A 7,482-nucleotide genomic window follows, 5' to 3' on the forward strand; every position below is an offset into this window, starting at 1 on the left:
GGGGAGCAGCGCTGACTGGTGGAACAGAGATGGCGCCGGCAACTGTGGAACAGAGCTTCGCGACGGAGGCAGGAGGTGAGCCCGGCGACTGTGCTTCCACTGCTGAATCGTTAGCTGCACGAGCAGGAGTGAGGGAGTGAGCCTCGAAACTCCAACTGAATGATTGTGACACTATAATAACCCAAGAATCACTTGAATTGACATATCAGAGCCGTCAAAAACATTAATATATTTGTGAGAGCAAAGAAATAACAATAATCATAATAATGCAGCACAGAGCAAATTAAGCTGAGGAAGAATCATAATTTTATCACTACATACTCCATAGACTGAAAACAAATGTCAAGGCCATGATCAAACTACTAGCCAAAGAACGAGCAAACAAAAAAGTAATACAAATATGTTCACCTCAGCGGTGAAAATTAGCATTCATGTCCTCCCAGGGGATTCATTGCCACCCAGGGTTTCAAGAAAGCCAGAAGGATCAATTTTCGCTTTCTCAATGACAAAAAGTGCAGACAGAACCTTCTCTGCTGCTACCTTTCTCGTCTTAGCTGCATCTTTTAGCACTTTTACACTTTCCTCTACTTCCTAAGCAGACATGAAAATAAATAAATAAAGCATATCAAATTCAAATAAAAACACCAAGGAAACTCGAAGCAGGGCAAAAATCATTGCCTGAAAAGCTACCCTAAGGATTCAAAATTCATCATCTTGACTATTCTAAAAGAATCAAACCGAACTGGAAAAAAGGCAGAGGAAAAAGTATACCTTGCTGGGTTTGTCGTCCTCAACAAGAAGTAGGGTTGAGAAAAGTTGTCCTATTTCAGTGTCATCAAGGGTCGCTCTGGTTCTCATTCTTTCTCTGCGAAATTTAACAGGGTGGTGATACTGATAGTTCGTTCCTCCGAGTCTGTGAGGAGTGGCGGCAGACGCAGGGAGCGGCGGCGTCTGATGCGTGTTGTGGCGGCAAGAATAGGCGAACCAGAGATACAGCAGAGGAAGAAGATGAGTAAATGTCGTTGATTGAAATTGAATCTATAAACCCTAGCAGACCTCTCTTCTTCTTTGAATCTGAAACTAAAAGATAAAGGGAAAAAGTGTAAATAACAAAAGTTAAAGGGATCAAAATCTATTTAATAAATTTTTCAAAAAAAAAATGGGGTACATTTTGTAATTATTTTTATGATGGTTAATGATAAACCTACAAAAATGTAGGAGCAAGCAATCCATGGCCATATATATATATAGGCCATGGATTCCTTGCTCCCATATTTTTGTAGGTTTATCATTAACCATCATAAAAATAATTACAAAATGTACCCCATTTTTTTAAAAAAAATTTATTAAATAGATTTTGATCCCTTTAACTTTTGTTATTTACACTTTTTCCCTTTTTCTTTTAGTTTCAGATTCAAAGGAGAAGAGAGGTCTGCTAGGGTTTATAGGTTCAATTTCAAACAACACCATTTTCTCATCTTCTTCCTCTGCTGTATCTCTGGTTCGCCGCCACAACACGCATCAGACGCCGCCACTCCCTGCGTCCGCCGTCGCGCCTTGCTTCCGCCGCCGCGCGCTGCTTCCACCGCCGCCGTGCAGGACTCTGCCTAAACGCTTGGAGGTTAGTTAATCATTATGCCTTTTCAATTCATCATTTCGTATGTTTTCAATTCACAGTTGACCAGTATATTTATTTTTATGTTGATATGTGATTTTACTCTATGGTATTCCTGTGAAATTTTTATGATGAATTTTCAAGTGGGTTACCACCGTCTATAGTGGTTAATGGAGTCTTCTTGATCGCATCTGTGAAGTGAATATTTTTTAGCTGCCAAAATTGTTTGAGGGGATTGCTCATAATTCTCATTATAAGTATGCTGAATTTGGTTTTGAGAAGCAAATATTTGGAAATTAATGAGACATAAATATTAAATGTGTTTTTAGTCAAATTGACTCAATTTGGACTACATAGTTTTGGATGAGTTTGATGTGTGAAATTACACATTAAATTTCAAACCAAGATAACCTCATTTGTAAGTACGGTTTTTACTCCCTAAATTCTTATTGCGAGTACAGTTATAAGTTGAAAAAACTGAAAAAGCAAATACAAAGTGACACTAAGCCGAGGAAATGTGGTATTGCTATTAGAGGCTGTTGTTTCTTTCTTTTTTGTGTCACGAATTTCAACGGCTAACAATGATAATTATTAATTAATAATGATAATAAATATTTGAGGACCACATAAGAAGAGAAATGGAATAATGCATCTGCTTAAGCCGGATAACAATATCAAAGTATTTTTAATTTCTATTTTAATGGCCATGATGAGTTTGATATGCTTTATTTATTTATTTTCATGTCTGCTTAGGAAGTAGAGGAAAGTGTAAAAGTGCTAAAAGATGCAGCTAAGACGAGAAAGGTAGCAGCAGAGAAGATTCTGTCTGCACTTTCTGTCATTGAGAAAGCGAAAATTGATCCTTCTGGCTTTCTTGAAACCCTGGGTGGCAATGAATCTCCTGGGAGGACATGGATGCTAATTTTCACCGCTGAGGTGAACATATTTCTATTACTTTTTTGTTTGCTCGTTCTTTGGCTATAATCTGTTTCTCCCTTTGCATGCTTATACTTGGCAATTTATACTTACCATACTTTTGTGCGGCGTTTTAGAAACAATTGAAGGGGGGTCGATATTTTCCTCTCACAACTGTTCAGAGGTTTGACGCTGCTGTAAGTCTCACTTTGTATTATCTATCTATTTTTCACCTGATGCTAGCACCACATTTTTGTCTATGAGAAGCTTTCAATGTTCTTTGTTATTTTGTGCTACTTATTGATAAAGCAAGAAACATCAGAAGAATGTTATTGATAACTGATAAGTGCATCGTTGGGCATGAGGGATAAGCTATTTCTCTGTACATTGATTGTCAGTTCATATTGCAGTTAGTTTTTCATTGCCTTTGATAATACTGGTTTGTATCCAATATCAAACACAATGTATTTTCTGTATAAGCTTTTAGAAGAATAATTGAGTCAAGCATTGCAGTATTGCACCATCTGGAGGGGAAGGGATATATGGTCCACTTCGGGTGAAGACGATCTTTAAAGATTTGTTTTCAATTCATCATTTCGAATATTTTCAATTCACAGTTGTCCATTCTCATTTCTGGATTCTTTTTCTTCTAATGTTTCACGTATTCAGTCTTCATTGGAGCTTGATCATTATTTGTATCCCGGATAAAGGTGATGAATCAGGGCCAATCATACTTCATCTGGATTCTTTGAGTCTTCACTCTAGCAGATCACTATTTGATAACATCAAAAGGTTAGGATGAAGTAGCACTTGATTTATTGTATACCATATATGTGACATATCTACTTCATTTGTGCTCTGGTTATTAGTTCTTAAACATATCACAGCTTCCATATCTTGTGACTTCACCACCATCCTATGTTACAAGTAGGTGTTTTTCTTATGCTCTTGTAACTTGTAAGCATATATATATATATATATATATATATATATATTTTGTTAAATCATGTTAATTTTTTTTATACGGAGAATCAAGTGTCACAAAATGGTCCTCTGACCTTGTATCTTAATGACATGATACAAGTTTGAAAATTTAAAACATATGCAGATTTTACAGTTGAATGAAAGGATTGAAATAATGAATAGTTATTAATTATTATAAGGCTTGTAATGTTGTTGTATTTAATGGTGCCACTGAACATGGTTTGTCCAAAATAGTTGTCATGTTGTTCCAAGTCATTAGCAATTAAGAACCCTAAGATTCCAAACACAATACTTTTAATAAATAAATTTCCTCACATTCGTGTTCTATGGATTTGAGTACCTCTCTCTCTCTATAAATTTGACACCACTCTATACAAATGGCCAAAACCTCTTCTGTGTGCTGATGCAGTAGCTGGCATAGGAAAGTGCCTTTCACAATAGAGAAAGAGAAAATTAAACACCTCATCTATCTCATCATGCACATTTTGTACTTGATGAATTGCCACAACCACCTTTTTGAGTTTTTCTTCTTTCTTCTGAAAATAACACTGCTTTTTCCTCTTATTAGCACTTTGATCTCACTCAGAACATAAAGAAAAGGGTTATTACTTGCTAAAAAACTTAAAGCAGAAAAGTAATACAAGAAAATGCTTGGCAATATAGGACCAAGGTGGAACTTGGCAATATAGGACCAAGGTGGAAGCACAGCATGAAGACATTTGGGAATGAGTAATTATCTTTTTAGATATTTTTAATATTTTTTTTGAAAGACAAATTACTAAGCTATGTTTCATTAGTTTTTACACTAATTTATCTTTCTATATATTACTAATTTCCTTTACTTTATCGGTTAATATAAATTATTCATAACCTATATATTTTATTTCCGTAAATAACGATGATATATACAGAGAAAAAAATGTGTTTCTATTTTCTTATTAAAAAACAGAGAAGGTGAGTGCAATATATATACAATTTATGTAAAATCTACTACTCATTAAATCTTTTAAAATCTATGAGATTTCTAATGACTAACAGAATTATGATGACTCACTATTTTTAGAATAATATATGAGAATAGAAACATGTGATGAAAAATAGTAGTAGAAAGGAAGGAAATGCTGATTATGTTTTTTGAGTTTGTTTTTGGTTATATGAAGATAGTCGATTTAATATGCCCCCACAAGCTGAAGATGATATAGGTTAAGAATTTTCAACTTGAAAAGATTAGCATGAAACGATTGAGTGGAGGAAGATTTGATAAGGATGTCGGTCAATTGTTGAGAAGAAGGAACTGAAAGTAATTTCATCACACCCGCTTGAACTTTTTGTCAAACAAAATGACAATCGACCTTTAGATGTTTGAGAAGGACCTGCATTGCAACATTGTAGTGAGTTTGAGAAGGAGAAGCCATGATCTAACTAAGCTGCTGGGTTTGCAAATTGTTTGTTTCTCATCAGAAATTCCAACTTATCACTAAGACAATAATCAAATAAAGATAATTGGATAATGAGATCAAGGCATCATTACAGTACTAAGAACAAGCAAATAACAGAATGCCTCGTTGATTTTATGATTCCAAGAGATATTCCAGATCTTGATTCCTTCGTTTGTTATGGTAAAAGTAATAATCTGTTGGCCAGATTTTTTCTTGGATATACCAGATTGCTAATTCATATCACAAGACAATGTTAAACCCATATATTTGAATAAAGATTTTTTCTTATATACAAGTCAATTAGAAATTTGATATTTGTACTTGTTTGAATTAAAAATCACTATAAAGATCATTTTTTTCTTGATATTTAATAAAAAGATAAATTAAAACTCCTAATTATAGACTGATAATTTACAAATAACAAAATAATTTGTTAAGATTAGCTCTGCTAATAACTAAAAATTCTATCTGAAATAGCATTTTCCTCATTGATTATATATGCATATAGTTTCTGTGAGCAGTTGAGCACCTAAATTTGGTTCCATTGAAACAATTTAAATCATAGTTCATTTAAACAAGAATAAGATATTCAATTAAGAAACTTTGCTTGGCTAGCTTAAAGGGGTTTGGCATGATCTTCAGCCACCATAAACTCATTTATTGATGGCCAAGTTAACCCTTATATTGACCACCTTCAAGCACCAACACTACTGAATGTTTCTAATGTTTGTGAAATCAAATTTAGTTTCAATTTAAATTTAAATGTCTCAAAAGTGATACAAAATAGCTTACTGAAAACAAATTATTGCTTTATAACTATACTGTGTCGAAACTATGATTTTAATCATTAAGGAAACTATATGGTATTAAAGAAATCCTCACAAAAGATCTGGTGGGAAATAGGTAAATAAAACAATGTTGCCTTCATCTATATTATTTGTATGACCCTCAAAATGATGAAGTGGTTTCATGAAGGAGGAGAAAATCATGATGATCATAGAAAAACTAACATGGCTTTATATCTACAGAAAGTGATCATATAAATTAGTAGACTTTCACATTCCATTGCTCTGCCTTCTTCAATTGCCTCTTGTATTCAGTTCAATCAATGCCTACAACACAAATAACACACCATGATCAATCAAGTTTTTTCTCTTGATAAAATCCAAGTTAAAGTGACAAAGTAGATTCATGTTTGTTACCAACTCTGGCAGCAAGTGAAACCATGATGTCATCAATTCCTTTTTCCATGCCTTTGAGTCCACACATGTATACAAAAGTGTTGTCTTTCTTAAGTAATGAAACTTTGCATAAGAAGGATGACAAAGAAGGAAATGAATGAATCTAAAGGAAAGAAACCTGGTAGAGAGGTTTAGGGAATCCATAAAAGTCATGAATGGTGTCATTCTTCTCAATAATGTTGACAGATGGAACACGAGTGTCCCAATGAGCAGAGATGATGAGAATGGCAGAGGGGGTCTGAGGGTAGATGTTCTTCCATGATTTGAGCACCTTTCTTATCTCAATTGAATCATCAATGGCCAACATGGGTGATCCATGAGATATATAGAAAGTTTCCTTCAAACTCAAAGCCATGATTGATGATGGCTCTCTTCTTCTTTCTTCTTTGTTGGATGGTTGGTTAGATGATGCAAGGTTCAACTTATAATGATGAGAGAATCTTCAGAAAACTTTTCGACGTGTTAAGATTCTTAGACGTGTTAAATTAGCTCAAATCCCTTCCTACTCTAGCAGTAATCTACTAATTCAATATACAAACAACAAACATAATCTATTTACACAGCAAAGGAAAAAGCTGTGATCCTATCAAATTAATTCATGCAATTTAATTAAGTCCTAACTAATCAAAAAGTGAACCACAGTGAGGAAGAAACTTACAGCAGGATCCGTTGAAATGAAAAGTTCAACATTGAGAGATTTTAAAATCTGTAGTTCTGTACCATTTCATCTTTCCTGAAACTGGGTTATGCAATGGTTCAAAATTAGAGCACATCCAAAACTAAGGGTTCGGTTTGAAGAAAACAGAAGAAAACTCGGAAGTTGTTTGACAGAATACAACAGAACAAAATAGAAGAAAGTCAGATGCGACGGCAGAAAAAAACTCAGGAGAAAACTCAGAACTCTATTTCGGAAGGAGATTTAATCAGTCTCGTTGATGCTCTCCAAGAACTCTAATCTCTCTCAGTTTCTCGTCTTGCACGGCGGCGGCGGCGTCTTGCGCGGTGGCGGTATGTTGTGCGGCGGCGGACGCAGGTTGCGGCAGCGAGGGGAAGAGGAAGATATTGAGATTTCCAATAAGGGAAGAGGAAGAGAGAGAGAGACAGAGATTGAAAATTCTAGCAGAAATTGATAAAGAGAGAAACCCTAGCAGACCTCTCTTCTCCAAATGCCTTTGAATCTGAAACTAAAAAAAAAAGGGAAAAAGTATAAATAACAAAAGTTAAAGGAATTAAAATCTATTTAATAAATTTTTCAAAAAAAAAAAATGGGGTACATTTTGTAATTATT

The 7,482-nt window shown here is 34.5% G+C and overlaps 1 long non-coding RNA gene across 1 annotated transcript; it reads right to left on the reverse strand.

Annotated features, from left to right (window-relative positions):
* Positions 1-283: 283 nt before the first annotated feature.
* On the reverse strand, positions 284-1,059 carry LOC140178884 (uncharacterized). Its single transcript, XR_011871865.1, has 2 exons — positions 772-1,059; positions 284-591 (listed from the first exon to the last, which is right to left on the reverse strand). It is a non-coding gene; the product is annotated as an uncharacterized lncRNA (long non-coding RNA).
* Between the last annotated feature and the right edge of the window lie 6,423 nt (positions 1,060-7,482).

This window comes from Arachis hypogaea, chromosome 14 (assembly GCF_003086295.3).
Source record: "Arachis hypogaea cultivar Tifrunner chromosome 14, arahy.Tifrunner.gnm2.J5K5, whole genome shotgun sequence".
Classification (NCBI taxonomy): domain Eukaryota; kingdom Viridiplantae; phylum Streptophyta; class Magnoliopsida; order Fabales; family Fabaceae; genus Arachis; species Arachis hypogaea.